Source organism: Bacillus rossius, chromosome 1, assembly GCF_032445375.1.
Source record: "Bacillus rossius redtenbacheri isolate Brsri chromosome 1, Brsri_v3, whole genome shotgun sequence".
NCBI classification, from domain to species: Eukaryota; Metazoa; Arthropoda; class Insecta; order Phasmatodea; family Bacillidae; genus Bacillus; species Bacillus rossius.
The window spans coordinates 275,178,265-275,190,406 of record NC_086330.1 but is presented as its reverse complement, the minus strand read 5'-3'; the positions used below and the strand labels follow the sequence as shown (position 1 = coordinate 275,190,406).

The 12,142-nt window shown below is 34.1% G+C and overlaps 1 protein-coding gene across 1 annotated transcript in view; it reads right to left on the bottom strand.

Annotated features, from left to right (window-relative positions):
* LOC134527614 (uncharacterized) overlaps positions 1 to 12,142 on the bottom strand; it is a 42,210-nt gene that overhangs the window by 15,677 nt on the left and 14,391 nt on the right. The window lies entirely within an intron of this gene.

Genomic DNA, 12,142 nt, shown 5'->3' with positions numbered 1-12,142 from the left:
TACCTACTCTCTTCTGTTACACTGTGATGCTGATAATGCTCTACTGTCTGTGAAAATGTTTCACTTCAATAAAAATTCTCAAAAATTCCGTATTCATTTTTTTTTTTTCCGGGATTGTAGATTATTCGTCCGACAGCATAATCGTAACTAAAATGAAATTTTTTGTTATGTAAGGCCAGCGACAATTAAAATACTAGTCAATTTTTAAAATTTATGAAATCTCACATAATTATAATTTTTTTTCCAACTGAATAGTACCACGAGCGAGTGGCGAACTTAAGATATTTTCGGAGACTAATCAGAGGTCAAATAGTTATCTTCCCAAAAATTTGAAATATTAGTATATTTTAGATAGAGCACGTGCTAATGAAATTGAAGCCAATTAAATGCTTTCTTATTGATAAAAGTAGGAATTTTTTTTTAAATATGGCGCACTTGTTATTACATGATATAAAAATGTAAACTAACATACCAACTGCGAAAAGAAAAAAATGATTGTGATAAAAAAGGAGTTAATTTTTAACTAAAGCCATATTTCTTTATGTTGGTTTTCAAACACTCTTACTAACATTCTTAGCGAGTTCCATTTAATCTTTTAAACAATATTCTGGCATTATTAACCTTATTCACCTATGACATCTATGGCTTGTTTTACAAACTAACTGCAAACCAGAGTGACTTCGCAATTTATATCAAGCACGAATACCTTCACCAATTTTACATTAGGCCCCACAACTTCAAATTTTAATGGTTTTGGCAACACCTCGTAATATTAATTATGAGTAACAACTTAGCTCTTGATAAACGGCATTAGGTAGCAGTAATTTCGTGAATACGACGAAAGTCATGAAACGGAAATGTGTAACAACCACAGTGCTGCCATCTGTGACGAATGGAGCAAACTAATGTTCACCAACACAAAGAGAAGCTTTATAGTCTTATATGTTTGGCGAATTTTAACAAGAAGGACAGTGTTTTAATAAAATTACTTGTCTCTGGCGAGTACTAATAAAAGTCTCGCTCACATATTTTTTCTGGCTTGACGAGCCGCATAACCTAGTTTTGGATACTTGTTTAGTGCAGCATTAGTGGACTGACGTAGTTGTTACGTTAATTGCCGTCACCCACGTGAGCTGATGTGTCATTCCCTCCTGGTTGTTACAATGTGGAGACTACTGACGACTATAGAAGAGAGCGAGAGAGAGAGAGTTTGCCTTTAGTTCGTGTAGCGCAGTATCTGAAAGATCTAGAGCCATGAAATTGGGTACATAGTTTACCCACGGAGGGTCCGTTTGACTTTCATAGAAATTTGTTTGAATTTTTTACAATTTAAATTTTAATTAATATTTTTAGCGATTTTTGAATCACATTGTTCCGTGCGAAAACTAAGTATAAAAAAACGGAAGACTCTTCGCGGGTTTTCCGTCGCTTTTATTGTTTCAACTGTGGAGTTTTATTTTCAGCATACAGTATTTCTCTTTTACACCCTACTAGCTAAAGTACCCGGTGTGGTGGACATAGATAATTGAAACACAATTACCTACTGTTTGTATGTCCCTGACCTATAATTTTCTTTTTACTCGTGGTGATCGGTTGAATGGTATCGAAGTTTATGCACTGCAGCGCCATATAGTTGTGGGTTACAGCAAAATGGATAGCATAAAAACCTTCTCCGTGAATTAACACTTCAACGTGCCAACTTTCATGGCCATCGGTCAAACGGTGTTGGAGTTTATCGACGTCATACATACCAACACACTATTTTAAACATATTGATTACTTTCTTCACTTCAGTCGTGTGACGAGCAGTCACTTGAACCAGACTATCGCAAATGAACAGGTGGCATTTGGCTGATTGATTCACGGGATTGAGAAGTCCATGCAGAGGCAAGAGACATTGCGAATTTCCCCCGTCGCTATCCAAAGGCCCGGCGGCTTCTTGGACACCCCTGGCCGCGATAAACGCGCGTGCCCATTCGGCGCTCGCCGCCAGTTTCGCGAACAATGCGGCGCGTGTCCCCGCCGACGTTGAGAAACGCCAACACTGCCCGCATGCCTCCCCCCCCCCCCCACAAGTCCTTTTCCCATCGCCAGATTGCGGAATCATTGGTTATCGCGTTGTTTTAGTCTTTCTCTTCTGGAGTTGCGCGAAATTTCCTGCCGAGTTCTTGGCTAACGCCCGGGCGTTTCAAGGCTTCCCTGCGCGCGTAAGTCCACGAGCGAGATCCGCTCAACGGAAAAAAAATAATGATGATGGTAATAATAATAATAATTTTGTGATTACCCGATTTCTCTTTGAAAGAGTCGTTTGGAATTTTTAATCTTGTCACTGATTAATTTTCTTTCGAAACGTGCCAAAACTGCCTTAGTTTCAAAGATATCGTACTAAAGATGTACGTACCCTCTCTCCTAATAACGACTACAAACTATGAGCGAATCGCTTGAACCACTTGCCACTCAGGAAACTGAGAACAAAGGACTTTCTCCAAGAGCGTAAAGGAAAAAAAACACAGTTTTGCCTGAAGGTCGTTAAATTATTTAACTTGGGCCGATCTCTCTGCTTAGTTTGCGAAGACATTTAAGTCATTAGTAACTTAGGTATGTAACAAGACGATAATGGACAAATGATGTAGTTCACGGGTGGGAATGGACGGGAGCACCCTGAGAACACTCATCCAATTACAGGAAACGTCCACCACGTTTCCCAAGTGCATGTACGAACCACACGGGAACCGAAGCCCAGACCGCACTAGTGGAAGCCGAGTGATAGACCACTCAATAACAATTGGCGAATGCTTCATTCACAATTGTGTAATTTTTTAAGTAGATGCGTCTACGGCTTGTTTGAAATATTTTTCTTTACTCTTATACTAACATTTTACCTGTATATACAGTAAGTTCTATCTGTTTTTGGTAGCACTATGATTTGATCAATGTTATAAATAATTAAATTTTTTTCTCCTTTTAGACTTTTCCGAATTTTAAATACTATATATTTTATTGACATTTACATGTTGCTATATATATAGATATAGTTTTTGTGGTAGATATTTTGAACTATTATTCAATTTCTGTAAATAAATGTGCACATATGTGATAAATGAACAATACTGACATGATTCAATTCTTTCAGTAGAGCTTCAAAAAGAGAACGACAGAATTCGAGCGATGGAATGTCCCGGAGGCGGAGTGGCGCACGGCCGGCAGTCCAGCGAGAGACGTGCTCGGCGGAGTAGCCGGCAGCGAGCAGGGCTGTACCGAGAGCGAGACGCTGTGTGCGGCGGAGGAAGGAGCCTTCACACAGCGCGCCTACAGTAGTTCCCTTTGCACGGTTCCCGACACCGGCTCTCTCGCTCGGCGCCGGACATCGGGGCGCCTGTGAGTGGCCCGGGAACTACAGTTTCCAGTGTTAGTTACTGTCTTTCCGGCATAAAAAATAACGTATGAAACAACGTCTATATATATATATATATATATATATATATATATATATATAGGTATATATATATATATATAGAGAGAGAGCGTCTTAATTTGGACAAATTTTAGGCTATTTTTTTTTCAAAAGTTAACATCATAAATATAAAAAAAGCTGAAAATATTTTTATCTTCTATGATTTTTTTAATGTAACATTCTGATACCAGCATATTTATCGTGTTTGCGTTGTTTCTACATGATTAAATGTACCAAACTCATACTTTTCTTAAACCTGTAAAAAAACTTCATAACTTTATATTTTAACCTGATTTTTATAATTTGAATTCAAAGAAAAATGTTCTGATGACAAAAACGGCGAAAACTGAATGATTAAATTTTTCTCCCAATTTCAAGGACAGAAACGTTTGGTACAGTTTTCATAATTGTCCTTATCATTTGAAGGGTACTGTATATGCGTTGGCTATTGCATGGCTGAGTCCCAAATTATTATGTGTTAAACTTTTCCTACATTCTATTTAAATGCACGCACAAAGAAACACCGTCCATAGCACACATTATATTGCTTTAGGTGATTGATCTTGACAAATTCTACTCAAATAACAATGAATCACTACAACGAAAATTTTTTTTTCCATACTATTACAAAAGATTCCTTTGGAAAACCAGTTGCCAAAAAATAGTTTGTAATACTACAAGAAAGATATTGTAACTTTGTACAACACATGGCTACGGTTATTTTTGTATATATGAGATAATACTGAGTATTTCTAACTAAAATTAGAACATACTTCTGTATTTAAATTGATTTTTTATTCAATAACAGTTTTTCAAACATCTTAAAAAAACTGATTATATTTGGTTTTCATTATGCATATTAAAGAACGTAGTTAATACTGAAAAGCCCTTCAGGGAACATTTTACAAATGACCTTAACTGTTAAGAGGTACTGAGATAACATAAAACATAAATGCCCGGGTAATAATTTGAACCCAGAATTACTATTTTGTAGTAATACTTTTGTTTTCTTGTAAATGTAAAAATTCACAAATATCTGTTATTTTACATTAATATTTCTGTTCCATTTACAAAAAAAATAATAATTAAGTGTATGCTACCATGTCTGGATCCCGCCATACCCCTAAACACCACGTTCATCATGGGCGCTAACTCAATATTATTTTATTGAACTGATTATACATGCTTATAAATTACACCACACATGCTTCTACGAAGCTAATACTTAAAAAAATTATTAAGAAGAGACAATATAGACGTTTTTTGTTACATTCTTGATTTTTAACTGGTATCAGTAAGTTGCTGTTCTATTTAAGAGACGTGTCCAGACAAAAATAAAAATATATAGAAACCGTTGCTACTACAGTGAAGTTATTGATACTAAGTTTCATGGAAGTAGGGTAGTAAACATCCCCAGACACTATAATGTTTTCTTTAAAGTAGTTGATTGTAAACCTATCAAGCCCAACGACCTCTTCTCTTTGTCTGGCCAGTAAATATGACTCACATTAACGGTCCTGCCCGACTAGCCACGAATGCGCTTTGGCAAAGCTCCGATCTCTGGTTGTCCACACGAGAACTATTAAAAATATTTACTGTCTTGTTTTCGTACGAAACGAAAACACACGTCTGAGGCGATGTCACGACACTACTTTAGTATAACTGTACTTCGCAAACATTACATTGCAGCTTCTAAAAAAAAGAAGGATAAATAAACAGCATCTTCAATCTTCTACAGAGTGAGTCAGAATTCGACCAAAAAACTTTGGCTGCTTGTTCATCGTAAAAAAAAATACGTTTAAAAACATGTCTACGATTTCTTGCTTCCTAAGGCTGATTTACGGATATGAATATGTAATTATAAAATATTTTATTGCAAATATTAGAGAAAGAATTTAAAATGTAGCAATTTGCATCCAGATATTGTTTATTAAAACAAGCATTTTGAACCACAGCAAAACTTGTCGCTGTCATAAAATTATTTTCTAAAAATATTTGGGGGCAACATCACTTCATGAAAAAATACACGGTACCTTATTATTTAAATAAAATCATTTCTCTAAATAAACAAAGCAGCCAAAATTTTTCAGCAGAGTTCTGACTTAACCTGTATATATCTGACCACATATTCATTGAACACACCAAACAAAGGGAAAAAAATACCAGCATTGTTAGGTACTACAAAATTTACGACGCAATAAAAAGGGCCGTTGCCGAAATGATCATAACTGCACTCAGCACGGCTAACGTGCTGGAACAGCATGCTAGTCTACTACATTTACGATTCCTCTTCAAGACGAAGCAGACCAACGGAGAGAAAATGATCATGTAAATAGAGTAAATAGCCAGTAACTATACAGAGAAACGTACCTCGATGTTCCACAGATAAATTAAAAATCGGTAAGGGCGTGTTTTTGATGGGTAAACATCTTTGCACTCGGTACACGTCACTCGGTAGGAATAATTTCGTGAACATGGAAGGGATGTCGATGACCAGAAATGTGACACAAAATGGCGGATCCACGTGTAGCAAAACATAGGCCCGTATGAAGTCACCTTCGTAAACATTAGGGTAAATACCAAACGCATTGGTGTGCCAAATGAAACTTTATGATGGTGAAAATACCCCGAAATATAATTGTTACACTAAACAAGTCACAGTAAAAAGTAACCTCAAGGTTTAAAATAATCAGATAACTGGCATTTCACGGGTCATGGTTCGAATCTTGTCACAATAAATAGTTTTTTTAATAATATTATTATACAATAATATTAGGCATATATTAATGTTGAATCAGCTCAATAATTGTAAGGTTGGTTTGTAGTAAGTATTCACAGACTGATTTCAGTCTTTCAAGCAAAAATATACAAAACATATAGGCATACTTAGCGCTATAAATGTTTTTTAAAATGTTTCCCGTTAATATTACAGTAATTCCATAGAAGTGTAATCGACTAACGGGTGCGGAACCTAAATGTATTAACTGTTTGGTGAGTTTTAACATGATGGACAGTATTTTAATTAAAATAATGTTCATCCTGTTAAAATACTCGCTCACAAATTGTTTTATGTTAAAACACTGTTGCTTTGTGTGTACTTGGTGAAAGATGTTTCTTTCAGGCTCGAGCCCACTGTCTGGACAAAAATCGCAGCAATTGTGCGCGGAAGCAAACGCGCCCTAAATGGTCTGGCCAAATAATGAAATGGCTTCTCTTGCATTTGAATTAAATTTCAAAGACGTAACCGCTAGCACAGGTATACCTTTCTCTGCCCAACTAGGGATGATGTCTTTTTTTTCGTTTAAAATAAACCTCCCTAAAATTTGGTTACAATGGCCCTATTATTAATTTATATTTACTTTATCTAACTTAATTACATACTAAGATCACAAACTGTCGTATGTTTCGTGTCTATGTAAGTACTACAAATATGTTATAGATTTTGTGAACTCTTAAAAATTCAAATATATATACCGATACACTTACCGTTAGTGGAAAAAACAATAAGAGCAAAGAAACGAAGGATATATATGAGGAAAAAATGGCTTCAGAAAAATCCATCTACATAAAACCCACCTCACCATCATCCCGTTTGTATACAACAGACAGTAAATTTTAGTATGCATGTCAAGATAATTTTCTACAAATGGTATTTATTAAGAGACTATAGAACCGGTTTGGAGCCAGACATGTCATTAATGTGTAAGTTAAACAAATGTATTAGTAATATTAGGAAATTAGAAGAACAACTTATATTTTTGGTAGTATAAAGGAAAACGCATAAAAATGTTTTGCACATTATACAAATTTATTGTTTCGATACTTGTTGCTAAAACACTTAATTGCAATAGTAAAGTAAAATTTTCTTTCTATAAGTCTATTCTTATTTCAATTAAGTTATATTAATTCTCTATTTTCAATTCTATATTAATAAATTAAATTCTCTATTTAGTCACATTAATTCTCTGTAATATAAATTAATACATTGAATAATAATTAAAACCAAAGTTTTTCAAACAAAACAAAATTGGCAAATGATTTAAAAGGAATGTTTTTTGTAAAATTAAAATTTTTTATAGTGCATTTAAAAGAGCTGACAACAGCAACAACCAAAAGTTCAAAACTTAACTACCAGTGGTGCTTCAGGTTTCTGAGAGCAAGGTGAACTTTAACACTGATACATGCACTAGAAACACTTACTGGCAAAGATCCTTTTTCTAACGATAAGAATTATAATCCAGCAACTTTGCGTTAAGAAATCCCACGTCACAGATCCTCACGCAACTGAATCCAAACACTGCACTTTTATTTCACACTTATATTACTGCCCCCTAGACATAAGTAAATAATGTGTACTAGACCTTCCGTTACTTTTGGGAGTAAATTTTAAGTAAAAAGTATTCATCATTACTTAAAGTAAAAAAGGTCGTCCGTTTTCATACGAATATTTCCAGTTTCACCAGTCAGCTACAAAATTATAGAAGATATTGATTGACCTTTGGCTGAACCTTCTATTCTATCAGCGGTTGACAAAAGGAATTCCACCAAAATGTTGGCGTTACAAAATTCCACATAATTAAGAAATCGTAAAACGAGATTTTTTTTAATTTTTTTTTAATTTTGGCCTTTTGCATATTTCGTATCATAATGTTTTTATTAAAATATGGGTAACAGTTATATTGTAGCAAAACAAGTAGAATTCAAAACAACAAATAAAACGATAAGAATAATGTTAGTTAAAAAAGTACATATAAAAAAAATACATTTTTGTGGGAAAAATAAGTTTAAAAAATGATAATTGTTAACATATTTACTTTTATGGAATACTAAACACGTTAATAAAAATTTTGTTTCCGATACGAAATCTACATAAAAAAAACAAGTATTTGCCGAACAAACGTAAATTATGAAATGTTAAAAATCTTTAACGGTAAAAAAACAACTCATTTGAATACTAACAGTTGATGAGTTATATCTAACGCTTAAGTTTTGCTTTGAAACAAATTTTTAATATATTACTTAGGATAAGAAATATTCGCATAATATTTGGTGGCGATGCAAAATACAACCGTGTCCCTAATACAATTACAGATTCCTTGTATCACAGTGTATGTGACTACTACTTAAGGGGCCCGCCTAGTCATGGGTGTATCTGTGATAGTGAGGCGGGATGAAAAGCGCGACGCTCGCTGGTGCTTCTAGCGCAGTATCGCCTGTAAGCACAAGGCTCTGAATTTGCGCGCAGTCTTCTTGTCATGCATATGACAACTATGTGATTTGAGCGGTGTCCTTAACATTTCATGAAGGAGAAATGAAGATAAATGTGTAATTAAATGTGCTTTCAAGTTTTTGCAACGGTTGTTTTAAAAATTGCTCTGAAAACATGCCTTTTAGCAATTTTAATTCTTCTGAAAATACAGTTTGAGAACTTAATCCAGAAACAAAATACTTATCGGCCCTCAGTGAACTCTTAATATATCTTCATAAATAGATTACAATCAGATATCTTGAGTAGTTTTCAAATGGCGTTTCTTCCCCCCTGAAGCTCTGTACACGAGTATGTGCCCGGGTAGGCGAAGCCCTTAAGGACTAGAAGACATTTTAAATTCATCTGATATAATTATGTACGATCCGAAGAAAAGGTATTATGTGGCGTCAGTCAATGAACACGTGACGTTGACTTTTTTTTTGTGTAGCTAATTGGCACCATTAAAAAAACGTGAACTTTGCAGCTATAGGTATATGTATTAGGAGAGAAATACACTGTACATATATTTTACTATAAATGGAACCAAAATATTTATTATAAGTAATAATAGAAATTTGTAAATTTAAACGTTTGATTAAAAAAACAATATGTATTACTACAAAACAGAGTTCGCAGTAATACTGGGTTCGGATTATTGCCCGGAAATTTATGTTGTTCCAGTACCTACAACAGTTTGTGAACGGTTCGCTTAATAGCTTTACACTATTAATTGTACGCATTAAACGCAAATTAAAACGAAATAAAGTCAAATTATTGAATTTTAGATTATTTTGCCATGGTTAAAAAAATTTGCTTGAATGAAAAATAAACTGAAATACAAAATTATGAAAAATATTCGTAATAAAAACTCAGTATTACCCCTAAAATTGTTTTTTCATATACGCAAAAATAACCATCGCCATGTGATGTACAATGTTACAATATATTTCTTGTAGTATTAAAAACTATTTCTTGGCAACTTTTTTCCAAAGGAATCTTTCGGGAAGTACACAAAACGTTTTTTTCCCTGTGCGTGAAATTCGCGTTATTTTATAGTATTACTATACGGAACAAAACATACTTATGCACCCACACATTGGTATCTTTTTTCACTGACTGTTCCAAACGAGATTCTATCTGGTCGGTTTTCATGTGATTTTATAATGTGGCTGTTAATATTTGTGTCTTTCGGAGCGTGATAAAACTACCAGTGGCTCAAAAATAATAATTTAATTTGTATATTGGTTTGCATTGAAGCCTACCTCTAAAAATAAATGCGAATTTTGTGTCTCTATGTGTTAGGGATCAAAATTTTTTTTCATTTCTTACCTATGGTTGACAACGCATCAACGAGCACATCAATTTAAGAACCGGCTGATGGCCAAATATACGGAGTGTCTGTTGTAACCGATAGTTGCAAAAGGGGGGCAAGGTAGCTGACATTTTGTGAACAGGTTCCCAAACATTGAAATACAGTTGCCGAAATCAGAACTTTCTAACAAGCCTTGGGGTAAAAAAAAATGAGCTTTGAATAATAAATTTCTTTTTTCATCATTCAGCTGGTGTTTGAGCTGTTCTTAATATATTTTTTTGAACGATCACGATTATTCATTTACAGTAAAAAACAGAACCCAGTTCTCAGAAAAATAAATGTTCAGGTATGCTTGGTAAAATAAATTTATTTATACAAATAAAATGGTCATCATTATTTTACACAACCTGAACTGCCTGGAAGTTATTGCTAGGGACATGGATAGCAAGAATTTTTATCTAGTTTTTATAATGTTTACCATTACACAGTTGAGTGACCGTAACTACTGGATCGTGAATAATTTGACACGCTCACAAGAACTACAATGCGCAAAGAAAATAGAAATCTTAACTTTAAAAAAAAATTACTTTTGAAACCGGTTACGAAGAAAGATAATTACTACAAGAAAGATAATGGAACTTTGTAAAACAAATAGCAATGGTTATTTTTGCTTTGATGAAATACATTTTTAGAGATAATACTGAGTATTTCTTACGAAAATAGGTGCCTTGTTTTATATTTTATTTAATTTTTCATTTAATAATTATTTTCAAAACCATGGAAAAGATAATCAAATATTAAATAATTCGACATTTTTTGTTTCAATATGTTTATTTATATGTTACTCAGGGAACGGTTTACAAATAACTTTAGTTATTGGAGGTACTAGAACCACACACAGTATAAGAAACTGTAATCGATTTAACAGCGAACACTTGTTTGTAGTGTACAGTTTTCTTTCATGTAAATGTACAAATTTACAAATATCTGTAATTTTACACGAATATTACTGTTCCATTTACAAAAAAAAATTACTGTGCAACAACCGTATTGTTGAATTCGTGCATTATGTGCAATACGGAGAGAGTTAAATTTAATGACTATGTTGTTAAGAAAATAAATTTTATGTTTTTATAGAAGTGTGGGGTCCAGCCATGCACAAGATAATAACGCTAATTTTGCTTAATATATGTAAGATTGAGCGTTGCGATAAGCCATATTTATAGTAAATTTAATTTTCAATGCTTATAGAAGTTTTTTTTTTTAAAAATACAAGCCCTTTTATTTATCCTGAGAACTTAGAACACACCTAAATATTTGCAGCTGTAGCGAAATTATTTTTAACTGGAGAAAAATGTTTATTTCTCGATTACTTAACACCGTCAACAGGCCTTGCACGGGTAGATAAAGTAACACATACCTGTATGTATTACTGTAAGGTTCTTTACATCACTTGGAAATACACAGTATCTTGGGAAACGCCTCAGTAGCGATAGGAATATTGAGTAGTTTCAAAAAATATTTTATTTTGCATTAATGTATAGTATAAATATAAATGGGGCATTATACTGCTAAAGTTTTTCTCATCGTATCCTGCAGAAAGCAGTCAATATGGTCGTTTATATCTGGTTTGCTAGTTACAAATTTTGCTTTATCTAATGGAACAATTATTTTTAAAAATAAAGTAAAATTTACTGTATTTCCATATGGAACATTTAAGATTAATAAAAGTAAAGTAATTTTTAAGTACCTACGTCTATTGGTGATAATGTTTACTTTTTTTTACAAACAGTTATGGTCTATGGAATTAAAAACAAAATAATAGTACAAAAGGATTAGTGTATACAACACAAGTAAAGAAAATATAGTATTACGAACGCGAGAGACTAGGCCGCAAAGCCAGGTTCAGAGCGGGCTGGCGGCCACGTACGCCCACTGACGTCACGCACCGCCCATTGACGTAAGGCATTCCATGCGCCTGGCTGGGTTACAAGGATCCTCGCAACCTCCCTCCCCCCTCCATGCATCATCCCGCCTTGGGTTATTAGCACCCTTAGCGGTCTGGAATTTCCGGGCTTACAGAGGCCGCCGCATGGAGTGGCGTGAATAAGCGTCACCATTCTCTATG